Genomic DNA, 15,985 nt, shown 5'->3' on the forward strand with positions numbered 1-15,985 from the left:
ATCACACCTTATCTGAAAGTCAGAGAGTTTGAGTTTATTTTTGATCTTTCAAAAGTTGTTGACAACAGGTGTGTCTACATAACAAGATATCCTGACCTAGGGTGTGGTTACTTGATGTTTTGAACGTTAGTATGGTCCATAGAAGTAGACCTGCTCCACCCTGACCAAAGGTCATAGAATTCAGTTTACTGCTTCTCCATCTTTTGAAATAGGAGTTTTGACTTACAAAGCGGCTGCCTGCAGAATAATTGGTCTAGGGTGTGTTCGTGGCCTCAAACATCAAATGATTTTCTCAGGAATTAATGGCTTGACATCTCAAACATTGTTCTGGTTGTCCTTCATATCATGTTAAAGCAGTCTTTTGTCTTTTACCCCCCCCATTTTTACTGGGGTATAAAAGTGTATGGAAGTTAACATGGGTGAAAATTCAGCGTTCAGTATTCGATGAGTTGCCCTCCCATTACTAATCTGTGTTTCTTCCTTATCTCTCTGTTCTTCCAACCTAACATTTCTAATCGCACTCCTACCCTGGCATGCACAAACCCACTGTGGTTAGGATAGTGGCAGAAGTCACCCCAAAAAGTGGCTCACAACATGCTGATAAGAGAACAAAGGCCTGTCACTGAGGTGTCTTCCAGCTACTGGTATCATCAAGGCAGAGTTTTCTGGATTTCTGCTTGTAATCCACAGAGATCTTCATGCTCTAAGATGTTTCTCCCAACAGCAGGAATAGTTCTGTCAGTTGCCTATCCTCCAAATATGCCACCCAATGCTAGCCGATGGATTCTAGGAGATCATTCTCAAACAAGTAGCACCTCACTATTCCCTTAAGCAGCTATCATCAATATTTATATCATTTCTCAATGAGCATAACTATCATAAAGGGATATTTAAATGACCCATTGAATTTTTGCTAATTACAAGGGAAATTATACAGACTTTCAGCTTTCAGAGTTTCATTAAAAGGCTCAAAATGAAAACATGAATGTATCTGTAAGTTCAAGATTAAAATAAAATGTTAAACGTAAGTCGAAATAATCCGGGTTCATGTCACACAAGTTTTGTTGGTTTATTAACCTAATGGCCCAAACAGAATTGAATAAAATGGCTTCTTCATTCCCATGATTGTCTTTACTAGTTTGAAATATTTAAGAGCGAGAATAATAAATAAAAATAAAAAAGTAAAAAAATATGCAGTGTGCAATTTGAAGTGAATTTATTTGAAAAGAAGAAAATGTTCTTGTTTCAATCTATAGGCACTCATTTCAGTGTTGTGGCTTCCAGGGGCTGCAAGAAGGTGGTCAACAAGCTGAGTATGCTTCAGAGTTTTCAGATTTCCAAAGTGGTTGCACAAGTTTGCATTCCCATCAGCAATGGATGAGTGTGCCCCTTACTCCACAATCTCTCCAGCAAAGGCTATCATTGGTGTTTTTGATTTTAGCCATTCTGACAGGTGTAAGATGGTATCTCAAAGTTGTTTTAATTTGCATTTCCCTTATTGCTAAGGAGGTTGAGCATGACCTTAAGTGTCTTTTGGTCATTTGAATTTCTTCTGTTGAGAATTCTCTGTTCAGTTCAGTGCCCCATTTTTTAATTGGGTTAATTAGCATTTTAAAGTCTAGTTTCTTGAGTTCTTTATATATTTTGGAGATCAGACCTTTGTCTGTTGCAGGGTTGGTGAAGATCTTCTCCCAGTCAGTGGGTTGCCTTTTTGTCTTAGTGACAGTGTCCTTTGCTTTACAGAAGCTACTCAGTTTCAGGAGGTCCCATTTATTCAATGTTGTCCTTAATGTCTGTGCTGCTGGGGATAAACGTAGGAAGTGATCTCCTGTACCCATATGTTGTAGAGTACTTCCCACTTTTTCTTCTATCAGGTTCAGTGTGTTCAGACTGATATTGAGGTCTTTAATCCATTTGACTTGAGTTTTGTGCATGGCGATAGATATGGATATATTTTCATTCTTCTACAGGTTGACAACCAGTTCTGCCAGTTAGAAACTTGAGAAGAGGAGGATGGGAGGAGCTTGGGGGATTGGGATGGTTGGGATATAGGAAGGGTGGATACGAGAGCAGCGAAGTATATATCCTAACTAAGGGAGCCATCTTAGGGTTGGCAAGAGACTTGACTCTAGAGGGGCTTACAGGTATCCAGGGAGATGTCCCCAGCTGGTACTTTGGGCAACTGAAGAGAGGGAACCTGAAATGACCCTATCCTATACTGATGAATATCTTACATATCACCTTAGAACCTTCATCTGGCGATGGATCGAGATAGAGACAGAGACTCAATTTGGAGCAACGGTCTGAGCTCTTAAGGTCCAAATGAGGAACAGAAGGAGGAAGAACATAAGCAAGGAAGTCAGGACCACGAGGGGTGCACCCACCCACTGTGACAGTGGAACTGATCTATTGGGAGCCCACCAAGGCCAGCTGGACTGGGACTGAATAAGCATGTGTTGAAACTGGACTCTCTGAACATGGCAGACAATGAAGGCTGATGAGAAGCCAAGGACAATGGCACTAGGTTTCGATCCTAATACATGAACTGGCTTTGTGGGAGCTTAGCCTGTTTGGATGCTCACCTTCTTGGACCTAGATAGAAGTGGGAGGACCTTGGTCTTCCCGCAGGGCAGGGAATTTGGACTGCTCTTCAGTATAGAGAGGGAGGGGGAATGTAGTGGGGGGAGGAGAAGAGAAGTGGGGATAGGGAAAGGGGAGTGAGGGGAGGGGCAATATTTGGGAGGAGGGGGAGGGAAATGGGAAACGGGGAGCAGGTGGAAATTTTAATTAAAAAAGATTAAAAATAAAAACAAAAATAAAAAAATAGAGTTTTCAGATTTCTAGAGAGATGATAAGAATTGGATATCAAAAAGTTCATAGGGAGATGACAGAGTAGGTAGCACTAAAGGTCTAAGATTTGGTAGACACACACAGACATACATACACATGCACGCACACCAGCATCAACTGTATCACAATTCTGGAAAATACTTGATGCTACACAACCACCAAGCATATGATGGATTGAAACTTGCAGCCTAAACCTTGTGAGAGAAAGTTGTGCTATATTAACTTAGCTTTTCTCATTAATCCTCTTAACTATTTTTGCTGTGTTCTTGATAATTGTTATCCAATGTACCAGTGGGTCGAATGCTTGAGAGGTACCACAGTGTGCTTTGTCTTCCCAAACTGTTTTACTGTTCAGAATGTCTGAGATGGTCCTAAAGTATTTATGCAATAAATATGGCTTCATTTCTCCTTAAAAAAAGAGTGAGAATAATATACCCAGTGAGAATCCATTATAGAAAACTATTATTTTTCTTTGCAGGAGGATGTCAGTTGCCCAGAATAGTTGACCAACACAAAACTAGCTCAATGCAGTTTTATAGACCTTTTGACTCATGTTGTTTTGTTGGGGCTTCTTTTTTGTCCTATTGGTCTTTTGCTTGTATATTTTGTTTTCCTGCACTTGTATGAGGTGTGTGTGTGTGTGTGTGTGTGTATTTTGGGTTTATACATATTTGTTTTTTAAAGAGAGAGAAAGAAAGAATAAAGAATGAGTTGGGAGGAAGATCTGGAAGAGAACAGAGAAAAGGCAAATGTGATCAAGGTATATTGTATGAAAAATTTCAATTAAAAAGAGCTTTTTAAAAGAATGGGGATAAGTTAATTCAACAGACACTGTAGGTGGTATATAGTTTGTCAAACACCATGTTCATTTATACTAAAGGTAAATTAAAAGGTATACCTTTACTTGACATAAATGATCAAGATGAAATAGGATAACCTAAAATTACTTAGAAAACCTTAATCACTGGATGGGATTTAATTAGTATAAAAACCTTGAATAAAAGTAATTTCTTCTGGAAGTCTCTTTCATTTGAGTTCCCAAATTGTCAATTCTTTCTCTATAGAAAGAACAACTCTCAAGGGAGCTATTGATTTTGTCTCCCTAATTTATTGCTTCTTTTTGAATCTTGGAGATGAATCTCTTGATTTTAACAGATATTTAATGCATTCATACTGCTATGGGACTGCATTGCACACATGCTGTGTAGCTACTGTTAACTGTGATCCTTTCAAAGTTTCTGTTATACACACAGCAGTATCACTGACAAGAAAAACATGAAATGTTTTAGAAGTGATACTCAGTCCTCATCTTAAATGCTATATTCATCATCATAGTAGTTATCAATATCTTTTAAAACTGAGGTATATAAACATCCTGTGTCTGTGTTTGTTTTAATTGGTTCTGTTCCATATGTCTAAGCCCCCATGAGCCAAGGCATCAGTTAAGCACCAGGGGACAGACATAGCAGCATGACCCAGAAATCCCATATGCCTGGGTTTACTCCAACTGAGTCAGTGATTCTCTCACCACACTCCTTATAAAGATTCTCCATTCATCGAAATAAGTGGGTGGCCTTCATGTACCCCACTATGTTAGAATAAGAGAAACCGCCACTTCCTAATGGTCCAGACAACCAGCCACATTTTGGCAGTCATTTTAAGCTGAGTTGTAACTCATTTCAAAAGACACAAGATTTCAGTGGAAGTAAATATAAAGACCACTGCAAAGTTTATGATGCTTTTCCTTCAACATACCTACCTTCAGGACTTCTAATTCTCCACATTGTTAAAGGTAAGGCCCTTCCTTGCTTGGCCCAAGTCATTCAATTTCTCTGAACTCCTCATTATACTTATGACCCCTGCTCCAGTCACTTCCGTGGGACTGCCTACTCAGAAACTTCAAACTCCAAGTAGATGTTTCTCTTATATATGTTTAAGTAGTCATAGTAAGCAGATATACAAATGTGAAAATGTCTAATTAAACCCAACATTTTGTAAGACATAGTCTATATTTAACTTACATTGTGTTTGTGACATTTGTATTAATGAAACTCCCCAACAAAGACATGGGTACACCCTCATTATTAGTAACTTTTCTAGTTGATTGACATTTCTACAGCACATTTATTCCATGCAGGATCCTGGGGAGCATCAATTGAATTCAAACTTTTAATATAATTCTGAACAATAGAAAGACAGCATGGCACAGTAATGACCACACTGAGCAGACCTGAACTCCAACACTGGGTTCATTACATCCTCCAAAGGAACCATGGGTAAATTCTTCACTCTGAAGCTGTGTTATCACTCTTTTGCCTGTCACTGATGTCAAATAATCATGTGTTAACTAGTGGTTATTTGGTGAATTCCACATTTTTCATGAACCACTGAGTTTTAATGGGGTTACTTGGAGGAGTGTGGGTGAGGGCTTACCTACAGAAGCAGAAATGACTCCTGGTGTTCCATTGTTTCTTCAGCAAGCATGTTATCTAACTGAATGGTGTATATCTTTCAAGCATTTCTATCACTTTGTAATCATCTTTTCAAAGGTGGAAGACATTTTGCTATAAAATAATTCTTCATATTTTACCAAATTGAAAGCTTCAATATTTCCCCACTTGGCTTTTAGCTTTCATTTTGTTATTAGAAATTCTGCTTTCACTCTGCAATTATATCAATGTTTACCTGTGTTTTGTTCTAAAATACCTGTGGTTTATTTATGTTTAATTACTTAACTACCATGAAATAATTTCAATATATTTTTGTATTTGTGTTTTTTATCAAGTCAGTTTACCTAGCTGCTTTTATTCACCACCTCCTTCTATTACTACTGGTTTTAACATCTACTTGGTCTTTTCCTGGGCCTCTTTCTGTAATTATATCCCAGTACCCCAGTACTCTGTTTATTTCAAAATGCTAACTAAATTCTCCTACCTATGTCAGTATCTAATATAACAGTGCAGAAACCACAGCAAATCTTTCTAAGTTGGTAAACATCTGTCAATCGTATCACATAAAAAACTTTCCCTTGTCTAGTTTTGTTCCATTCTCAAAAACATTTCACATTTTACTTTAAAGGTTTATATGAAGTTGTATTTTCTGAACTTTTGTTTACTGCTTATGAGAAACCAGCACCACTACCCAATTTTAGAATATTTTCCATCACCCAAAATAGTTTCCTGGTTACTGCCAATGCCCATCCCTAGAGAGACACAAGTGCTAACCTGCTTTCCGTCTTAAAACAGGTTTCTTCAAGACTAGGTTGATAGCTCAGGGGTTAGGAGGGTTTGCTGGTCGAGCACAAGGACCTGAGTCAGGCACAGCCATTCACACTGCAACTCCAACCCTGGGGGCCAGGTCCAGAATCAGGTGGCTCCCTGAGGCTTGCTGGCCTCCATCCTAGCTGCGGCTTTGGTGACACAGCGCTAAAGTGATATAACAAGACACCGATGACCTCCTCTGATCTCGGAACATGCGCAAGCATGAGCACTTGCACACACATGTATAGTACTCTGTACACGCAGCTCACACACCAATTTTTTTCTCTTTTCTAATTACTTCATTAAAATGAATCACACTGAAATTTTCAAACTAAGCCTTTCTTCACCCTTCCTAATGTGTCTGTGGAACAGCCTCATTGCAGTGACGTCAGTATTTCTTTTACTTTGCTGTCTGAACGTCATTCCATCATACGGGCGTTTCAGGGTTTGTTCATTCAGCAGATAGGATTTGGATTGTCCCCAATTTGGGGCTATTGCAACTAAAGCTGTTATGAGCATCAGTGTATAAGTGTTTATACACATGTTTTCATTTGCCTTTGGAAAGTTTCTAGTAGAGTTTCTGAGTCCTATGGTAAAATTATGGTTAAATATTTAGAAAACTGCCATTTAATTTTTTTCTTTTTTTATTAATTTTTTTAATTAAAAATTTCCGCCTCCTCCCCGCCTCCCTTTTCCCTCCCCCTCCCCCCACTCCCAACACCCCATTCCCCTCCCCCTCCTTCTCCAGTCCAAAAAGCAGTCAGGGTTCCCTGCCCTGTGAGTAGTCCAAGGTCCTCCCGCCTCCATCCAGGTCTAGGAAGATGAGCATCCAAACAGACTAGGCTCCCACAAAGCCAGTACATGCAGTAGGGTCAAAACTCAGTGCCATTGTCCTTGGCTTCTCAGCAGCCCTCATTGTCCACCATATTCAGTGAGTCCGGTTTTATCCCATGCATTTTCAGTCCCAGTCCAGCTGGCCTTGGTGATCTCCTAATAGATCAGCCCCACCGTCTCAGTGGGTGGGTGCCCCCCTTGCGGTCTTGACTTCCTTGCTCATGTTCTCCCTCCTTCTGTTCCTCATTTGGACCTTGGGAGCTCAGTCCATTGCTCCAATGTGGGTCTCTGTCTCTATCTCCATTCATCTCCAGATGAAGGTTCTATGGCGGTCCTAGAGAAGCAAAATAAGAAGGTGAACCCAAAGAAAAACATATAGTTATCCCGCTGGATATTGGAAGTAGTCAAGATTGCTGGGCAAAAATTTGGGAACTGGGGGGTGGGGTGGGATGGGGGAAAGGGGAGATGAAGAGAGAAAAGTGAGAAGGGGAGGATGGGGAGAGCTTGGGGGAATGGGATGGTTGGGATAATGGAAGGTTGGATATGGGAGTAGGGAGGAATACATCTTAATTAAGGGAGCCATTTTAGGATTGGCAAGAGCCTTGACTCTAGAGGGGTTCCCAGGGGTTCAGAGAGATGTACCCAACTAGGTCCTTGGGCAGCTGAGGAGAGAGAGCCTGAAATGGCCCGATCCTATAGCCATACTAACGAATATCTTACATATCACCAATTCATTTTTTAAAACGAATATACTATGACATACCACCAGCCCTGCAGGGTGGTTCCAGTTTTTTCATATATTGTCAAAACTTAGCTTTTTTTTCTTTCTATCCTTCTTCTCAGTTCTAGACATTCAAATACTTAAGAAGCCTTATCTCATTGCATTTAGAGAACTGCTATCTTGCTGCTACAGATCTTTCTAATCCACCACCCTATGAGGACTTCCTGCATATTAATATCCTATAATTTATAATGTCTAAACGTTTACTTATTTATATGTTATAGTTCACAATGTCAAAGTCTTAGTCATTGTTTGTGGACAGAGAGTGCTCATTTGTTTACCGACTGTTCAGGTGTGAATAATCACACATAAACTATTTAATTACAACATTGTTTGGCCTATTAGCTCAGGCTTCTTATTAACTAAGTCTTACATCTTAAAATAACCCATTTCTATAAATCTGTGTATCGCCATGAAGCTGTGGCTTACTGGGTAAGGTTCTGTTCTGGCATCTGTCTCCTTCAGTAGCTACATGGCATCTCTGTGACTCAACCCCACCCACCCACCCACCCCCCCCCCCCCCCCGCTCAGATTTCCCACCTGATTTTGCTCTGCTAAGCCATTGGCTGAAACAGCTTTGTTCATCAATCAATAAAAGCAACACATATACAGTAGGACATCCCGCATGAAGGGGGGGGGTGAATAAGTTTGTGTGGAAGCTTATTATTATTTCTACAGCTTAATTTAAACATTTCTTTACTTAGTCTAGCTTTTTAAATGGCTTGATTTAAATTTCTTTATAGAAATCTATACTTTATTCTGAAAATATATAACTTTTAGGGGGTTTTTGTTTTGGAGGATTTTGTATTTTTTGTTTTGTTTTGTTTTTCAAGACAGGGTTTCTCTGTAGCTTTTTGGCACCTATCCTGGAACTCACTATGTAGACCAGGCTGGCCTCAAACACAGCGATCTGCCTCCCTCTACCTCCCAAGTGCCAGGATTAAAGGCATGTACCACCACTGACCAGGGAAAACATATAACTTCTAAAAAACAATAAAGTTGGGCATTTTGTATATGATTTCACGTCTTATCAAAGATTTTCTCATTACATCTTTCCACTATTCTTTTTTTTGTATAAAAAATTTTCAGATGAATTTGTCCAAATTGAACTGATTTAAACAATTACCCTTCGATTTAAATTTTGATTGTATCCAGCATATTCATTAAATTCTATGTGTTCAGTACCACATGATTTTGTCTCCTCTTTTCTGTGTATATCTTTCTCTCCTGTACAGTGTGCTGGTATTACATGCACTGCCATAGGATATTTCCTCTGAGTTCTACAAAAGTGACCACTTATGATGACATAAAACAATTGAAATAAAATGTGCTAGGTGGCTTCCAGATGTTATTACTCTTTTGCATACACACAGGCTCTGTTTTTCTGATGCTATTTTTTCTGCAATTTTTTAACATTTTGCAGCACTATTTTTTCTTTATACTTTCCCAATACAAAGGAGAATCTCTTTAGTTTTATTTCTGTTTATTGGTTTCATTGGTTTTGGTTTTGGTTTGTTTTTTTGTAAACTGGGTACATGACTTGCACTTGGCAGCTGTCTCAATGGGCATCATTATATGGTGTGTGGTCTAATTCTCGGTTACAGAAGACTCGGCTTCCACTAAAGCAACACCCTTTTGCAGCACTGTGCAGTTCTTTCCTATTCTGAAATAATAATGAAAATAGGAATTCTAAATTTCTAAAATGTGTGGCTTTTTCCTTCTTTCCACTTCTGATGAAGACATTTGTGGGTTAATGATAATTACAAAAATCAGTGTTTCTCCATCAGTACCACCCCATATGCCCTTGTCTTTTTACATAAGAAGTATATGTCATAAGGAAAAAAATCTAGCTTGTTCTTATAGTTAAACATCCTATGAAATCTAAAGGCCTGATTCTCATAGTTTCTTTGGTAAAAACCAGATTGGTGTGCATAGAGTTGGACATGCATTAAGTGTTATCCTGTTTTTCTATTTCATTTTTGAGATTATAATATAATTATATCATTCCTCCATTCTCCTTTCTCCCTTCAAGTCCTCTCATATGCCTCTCGTTGCTCTCTTTCAAATTCATGGTCTCTTTTTAAAAATAAATGTTACAAGCATATGTATTCATAACTATATAAATGCAACCTACTAAGTCTCTGTGTGTGTTGCAGAGCTGACCATTGGTACTGGATAATGAATTGGTGTGCTCACCCCTAGTTAACACTATCTCTCCCATTCTCAGTACTCTTCCATTGCCTTTGTAGAGATGGGCTTCCTGGGATTCCCCTGGTGCTTTAGCAGATCTTTTATTGTTCTCCTTGTTGAACTCATCTTTTTAGGCAGTCGTGTTGGTGAGACTCTTTGGGCATAGGGTCTGATATTTCTGAAAAACAGACTTACAGAAAGCTCCCTGAATGGCTGTATGAATCTTTCCTGCACCTCTCCTGCAATGTCCCCTGAGCCGTAGTATTTTGTACATTTATCCACTAGTACTGAGCTCCAAAGCTCTGCACTTTGGTTGTGATTTTGTGCAGTGGTCTCTACTGCAAAGAGAATTTTCCTTTATGAGGTCTGAGGACTACACTCATCTGTGGGTTTAAGGAAGTATTGCCCTACTTTTTTAATCAATCCATCTTCACATGCTTTAGTTTGAAGGAGTTACTCTCAAAGATATTTGATTTATCTATTTTAGCAGTAGATCTTATGTTTTCACATCTTTATAAGTGTTGAAAATTTGATAGAAGTAGAGTTGTTGAGAAAGACTTTCTTTCACACTGTGCTCGTAATAAAGTTACTCTAAAATGAAAGTCAGAGAACAGGCAGTGATGTGTGCTAGACACAACTACAGCAAAACAGAAATTGGTGATTTAAATTAAAGAAAAAGAGGTTATTAATTTTAGAGCGAGTCAGGAAAATGAGGTTCCACGGGAGGAGTTGAAGGAAGAAAATGATGTAACTGTATTTTAACTTCAAATGAGTATGGAAGACAGATGGTGTGAGAATGTGAAGATTTCTGGATTAGGAAAGCATGCCTTACAGAGCTGCATGGATCTGCAGATATAATTCTGTAACATAATCATATAACTCATGTAGAGCTACTAGCTTAAGTGAGAAAGAGAATGCATCGGCTAAGTTTCCATGTCGAAGATTGAATTCTGATACAGTCATGTTGTGTTTGAGCTTGCATTGAGAGAGTGAAGTAAAGAAATAAAGAAAAAGCTAGGAGGATCTACTATTCTTAATCTTAGTCTGAAAAGAGAAATGCTTTAAAATACAAAAGAACATGAAAAAAGTAAGAGCATTGTCCTTTTAATGCCTGAGAAGCTTAAATCTGTAATAAACAATACTTTGTACAAAAAGGCAAGTTCATCTTCATCTGCGTTCATAAATTAGCTGTGTAATTAGAATCTAGAAATGTATAACAATAAGCAAAACTGGTTAAAATGACCATGGGAATCTTCTACAGAATCAAGAAAAATTTGAAAGAAGTTTAAAATGCATTTTGAACAATATGTTGGCTTTTATAGTAAATATATAATTTTCAAACTGCATTACTCTGTGTATTCACATTATGCCAAATAATCTACTACTTGTTAAAAGTAACTCCCAGCAGAGTAATTATGGGTCGTGAGGTGGACACAAAGCCCTAAAATATGTGTTTTAAATCCGGAAAATGAACATTTTAAGTAATTTGATATTCACCAACAATGATCTATACTTCACATTTCTTCATATATTAGTAGAAAATAATATTACTAATTGAACCAAACTCATATCATGACTATGACATCATCACAAGGTGGTATAGCTTGTAATAACAGAGACTCTGAAGTCTCTCCTTCCCTGAGTCCAAATGCCACCTCTCTTTATAAACTTGAAGAATTTATCCAAACTTCTAAGACTTATCCATCTAGACAACCACATCTCTCGGATTCATCAGAAGGCTCAAAACAAATCTATGCAAAACAGTTACTGGAATGTGTATCTCTGTAATGCTGTAACCGATCAACTTCAGGTTAAGGACCAGGCCATATATGTGACCAAAGAAGCTTATAATTTGACTCAGTGACACACAAGGAAGATTCCATGATCACAAACAAGGCAAGGCTTTAGTACTACATAACAATATTTCCAGCTTCAGAGTCATAAGAACTGAAGCATCTCCTCTGTAATAACATGTGTGAAGAGGCATGATGGGTGTGCATTAACCAGGGGTGAATCCTAGGCACACCCTGGAAACATAATGTGTATGAAGAGACATGATGGGCATGTATTAACGGGGTGAAATCCTAGGCACATCCTGGAAACAGCTGTACACTGCTTACTCAATTGATCGGGCACACCCTGGAAACATAATGTGTATGAAGAGACATGATGGGCATGTATTAACGGGGAGAAATCCTAGGCACATCCTGGAAACAGCTGTACACTGCTTACTAAATTGATCGGGCATAACTTAGCATTACCATGATACTCTAAAAATCCAAGTAAAAATTCTTTTCCTAGACTAAGCTCTGACTGTGGTACATTAGCATGTTTTAGAAAACACACATATTCAAATATAAATCAGTTACAAAGCCTGTATTTATACCCTATGAACAAACAGTACTATTAAACAAAGACTAACTAAAAACCACTTTTATTCATAGAACACAATAAGTATATTAAAAGACACAGTTTCAATCAATTTTTAAACTTACCTGTGTGAATATGTGCCATGTGTACAAAGGTACCAGTGGCCAAACAAGGTGTTCAGATACCTTGGAATTTGATAGGTAGGAAGTTATGAGCGAACCAACATAAGGACAGGGAACTGAGCTCTCGTCCACTACAAAAGCAGCAAACGCTTTTAGCTGTGCCAATCTCTCTAGCCCCTAAATAATAAAAGTTTTAATTAAGAGTAAATGATTAATAACTACACAAAACTCTAAATAATAATGTGAAATAAATTTAGCTGGATAAATTTAAATTAATTCAAACCTGTATCTGAGCTTTCTGATAGATCTACATGTAATTTTTAACAGAAAAACCCCAACAAAATATCATTGTTTGCACGGTTCTACTAATACCAAGTTCAAAAGTAGGAATTGGTAATTATGGCTGTTGCCAGAAAAAGAGAACTGCTAAAGTGAACAATAGAATGGTTAGCATGGAGCATTAAGAAGCCTTCTGGTATTGTTCTCCTAACTGAAGCCAAAAGTAGTTAGCTGGTAAGTATACATGTCAAATTTAACTGGTAGACATTCTCTAAAGTTCTGTGCACTTTATTGAATGCATATCGGACTTACAAACAATTTTAAAATTCTAGATTTAGGAAGTCAAGATTCTGACTGAACAGACCATCATGCCAATCTTTCATAACCCCACCTCTCCTACTTTTCTCCCGACTGGCGTCCCGGTCTAGATGGGCTCATTCTTGGATCCACCCCCTTCTCCTGACTGGCATCCTGGTCTAGATGGGCTCATTCCTGGATCTCCACCCACCCCTTCTGCTGCCTCTAGTTCACTGCACTATCTGGAAATTCTTTGATCATATTTATCGTCCTTACTGAGCCGACCCTCCAAGAGTCCATGTACTATTTCCTCTCCATGTTGCCCACCACTGACGTTGGCTTATGCATCTCCACAATTGTGACAGTGCTGGGAGATATCAACGCCAGGGAGACAGCGTCAGTGCCTGCTTGTCACAGATGTTCTTCATCCAACTCTTCACTGTCATGGAGTCCTCAGTGCTGCTGGCTACGGCCTTTGATCGTTTTGCGGCCATCTTAAACCCCCTGAGATACGCTGCCATTCTAACTCATGCAAGGATTGCACAGATAGGCCTGGCAGTAGTTACTAGGTTGACTGTCATTTTGACCCCTCTAGTCTTGCTCCTTAAGCGTCTGTCATTCTGCCATAGCCATGTGTTCCACCATTCTTACTGTCTCCACACTGATGTGATGAAGCTACATGTTCCGACACAAAACTCGACAGTGCGGTTATTTCTACTGCTAGAGCGGACTCCATGTTTATCCTGCTCTCCTGTGTCCTGATCTCAGTTCTCAGCATGGCAACCCCTGAGAACAGGAAGAAGGCTTTCAGCAGCTGTACTTCTCATATCGCTGCTGTGGTCGTCTTCTACACCCCTTATTCAGCCTCTCCTTTGTCCTCAAGCCCCACCCTTTGTGCCCACTCTCACTGTGAATGTGTGTTTGCTCATCCCCCCTGTGATGAAGGCTATGATCTACAGTGTGGAAACAGAGCAGATTCAGAGAACTATTCTCAGACATAGATATTGCCAAAGACCTCATGTTTTGCAATCATTAATCACATAAAACCTTATTTCAAGATGAGAAGCAATTATCTCACATTAAATTTAAGAGTAAGATCTAGGTATAAATCAATCAAACAGATTCAAAATAATCTTTTCTAATGCATTTTCTTTACTGCCATAACACTTATTCAGATTTTCACTGTCTCTCAGCTTCCTTATTTTATTTTAATTTTTTAACTTTTATTTTATTTTCAATTTAATTTTTTTCATACAATGTGTTTTATGATGTTTCCCTTGTCCTAAGCCCTCTCAGATCCCCCACTACCTTCTTACCAGCCCAACTATATGTTATTTCTCTCTCAAAAAGGCAAAATTAAAATAATAAATTAAAATGAACAATGAATAATACAGAAAACAACAAAACAAAATGAAACAAAAATCCAACAAAAAGTAAGTCAATTTTGTGTCAGTCAACTATTCTTAGGCATGGGGCCTGCCTTGGAGTGTAGTTATTATACCCGGTAGCATACCATTGGCAAAAACTTGCTTTCTCTTTCCAAGAAAGTATAAATTGAAAATATTTTAAATTAATTTTCCAAGTACTCAGCTGGAAATACTTTTTTAAAAAATAAAGAAATAAATGTATCTCTTGGAAGTATTTCCCATGCACAAACTAAATAATCTATAAATTCTTATAATCTGCTTCAGCTTTCTCTTAATTTTAATGAATACCTCAAATTCTCAAAGAATAAGAAAATTAGTCTAACTAGTCCATTATATTTTGTACCTTTCCTGAGGGTGAACTTTACTGTCTACTTCACTTTGATCTTTCACCCACATTCCAATTGAAGATTTACAATTTTATGACTCATCTTTAAATATCTCCACTAAGTTTTTTATACTCTCTCCAGTGACATTCAACACAGCCTTCACATCATCAGCCTTTCTAGTGTTTCTCTTTTATCTGTTCATCTTTATATGAATATGAGCATCAGTGTGTATGTAGACCAAACACTCAAGTTCTCATGAAGGTATAAATTATATAGGTAAAAATTGCTGTGATTTGTAAACTGCTACAACATGTAACCGAATACCATCCACGTAACAGACACTCACTAATATCTGAGTTATCTTATTCCTAGTAGTTTTTCATACATACCTTCAGAACAATTCCAATGTAACCAATTCCATTTCATATGTGACATGAATAACCTAATAAATTGCTCTTAAAACTGGTGGTAAACTTTCTGTCTATAACATCTAGCAATTTACCTTAGTTCTAGCAAAGCTAAAGTTAAAGGGAAAAAACTACTTGAGAAACTGAGGTGTCCATAGCTTATTCCAGTTTGAATAAAGTGAATGGCTTAAACTAGTCTTTGAATGAACAAGTTTCCCTTTGGGGGCTTTTATTTTCTAATGTTCTTTAACTCCTAAGGTGCAAGAAATTCCACAAAGTACCTTTCAGCACTTGCTCCCACATACATTGGTTTCCTGTCTGCTCTAACACTAAAAATTTCTCATCTTATATATAAATAAATCTTACTCATATGTATGTTTCATGGCTGCCCACCAGTTGAGGTGCTGTTCCTTGGGGAAGACTGCCTTTACCACTACTGAGCAGTGTATATCTAAGGAATTCATGTGTATACACACATATATATAAGCATTTAATAACAGTGAAGAAGAGTGCATGAATTTGAAAGATAGTGAGGAGGGATATATTGAAGGGTATAAAAAGAGGAAATGGAATGGAGAAATGTTGTAATTATGCTAGATTCTCAAAAATAATAGAAAAAAGATAATAAAAGTAAAAATTCTCATCTTTACCTTTGTACTTAGTCTAGAGCCAGCCCAATAGTCCCTCAAAATACCGTGACTTTCTCTTTGGTCTATAGGTCTTCAATGTTGTCATTTTTCTTTTATTTTCTATAGCAATATAAAAAATTACTGTTTTCAGAAAAAAAATATTTTAGGGGCCTTTTAGCTAAAGTTTAATTACAGAAGAAATAATGATTATGC

General features: G+C 38.0%; 1 pseudogene; it reads left to right on the forward strand.

Annotated features, from left to right (window-relative positions):
* The first annotated feature begins 3,556 nt into the window (after positions 1–3,556).
* On the forward strand, positions 3,557–14,027 carry LOC130879985 (olfactory receptor 51F2-like; annotated as a pseudogene).
* The last annotated feature ends 1,958 nt before the right edge of the window (positions 14,028–15,985 follow it).

This window comes from Chionomys nivalis, chromosome 8 (assembly GCF_950005125.1).
Source record: "Chionomys nivalis chromosome 8, mChiNiv1.1, whole genome shotgun sequence".
In the NCBI taxonomy this organism is placed as follows: Eukaryota; Metazoa; Chordata; class Mammalia; order Rodentia; family Cricetidae; genus Chionomys; species Chionomys nivalis.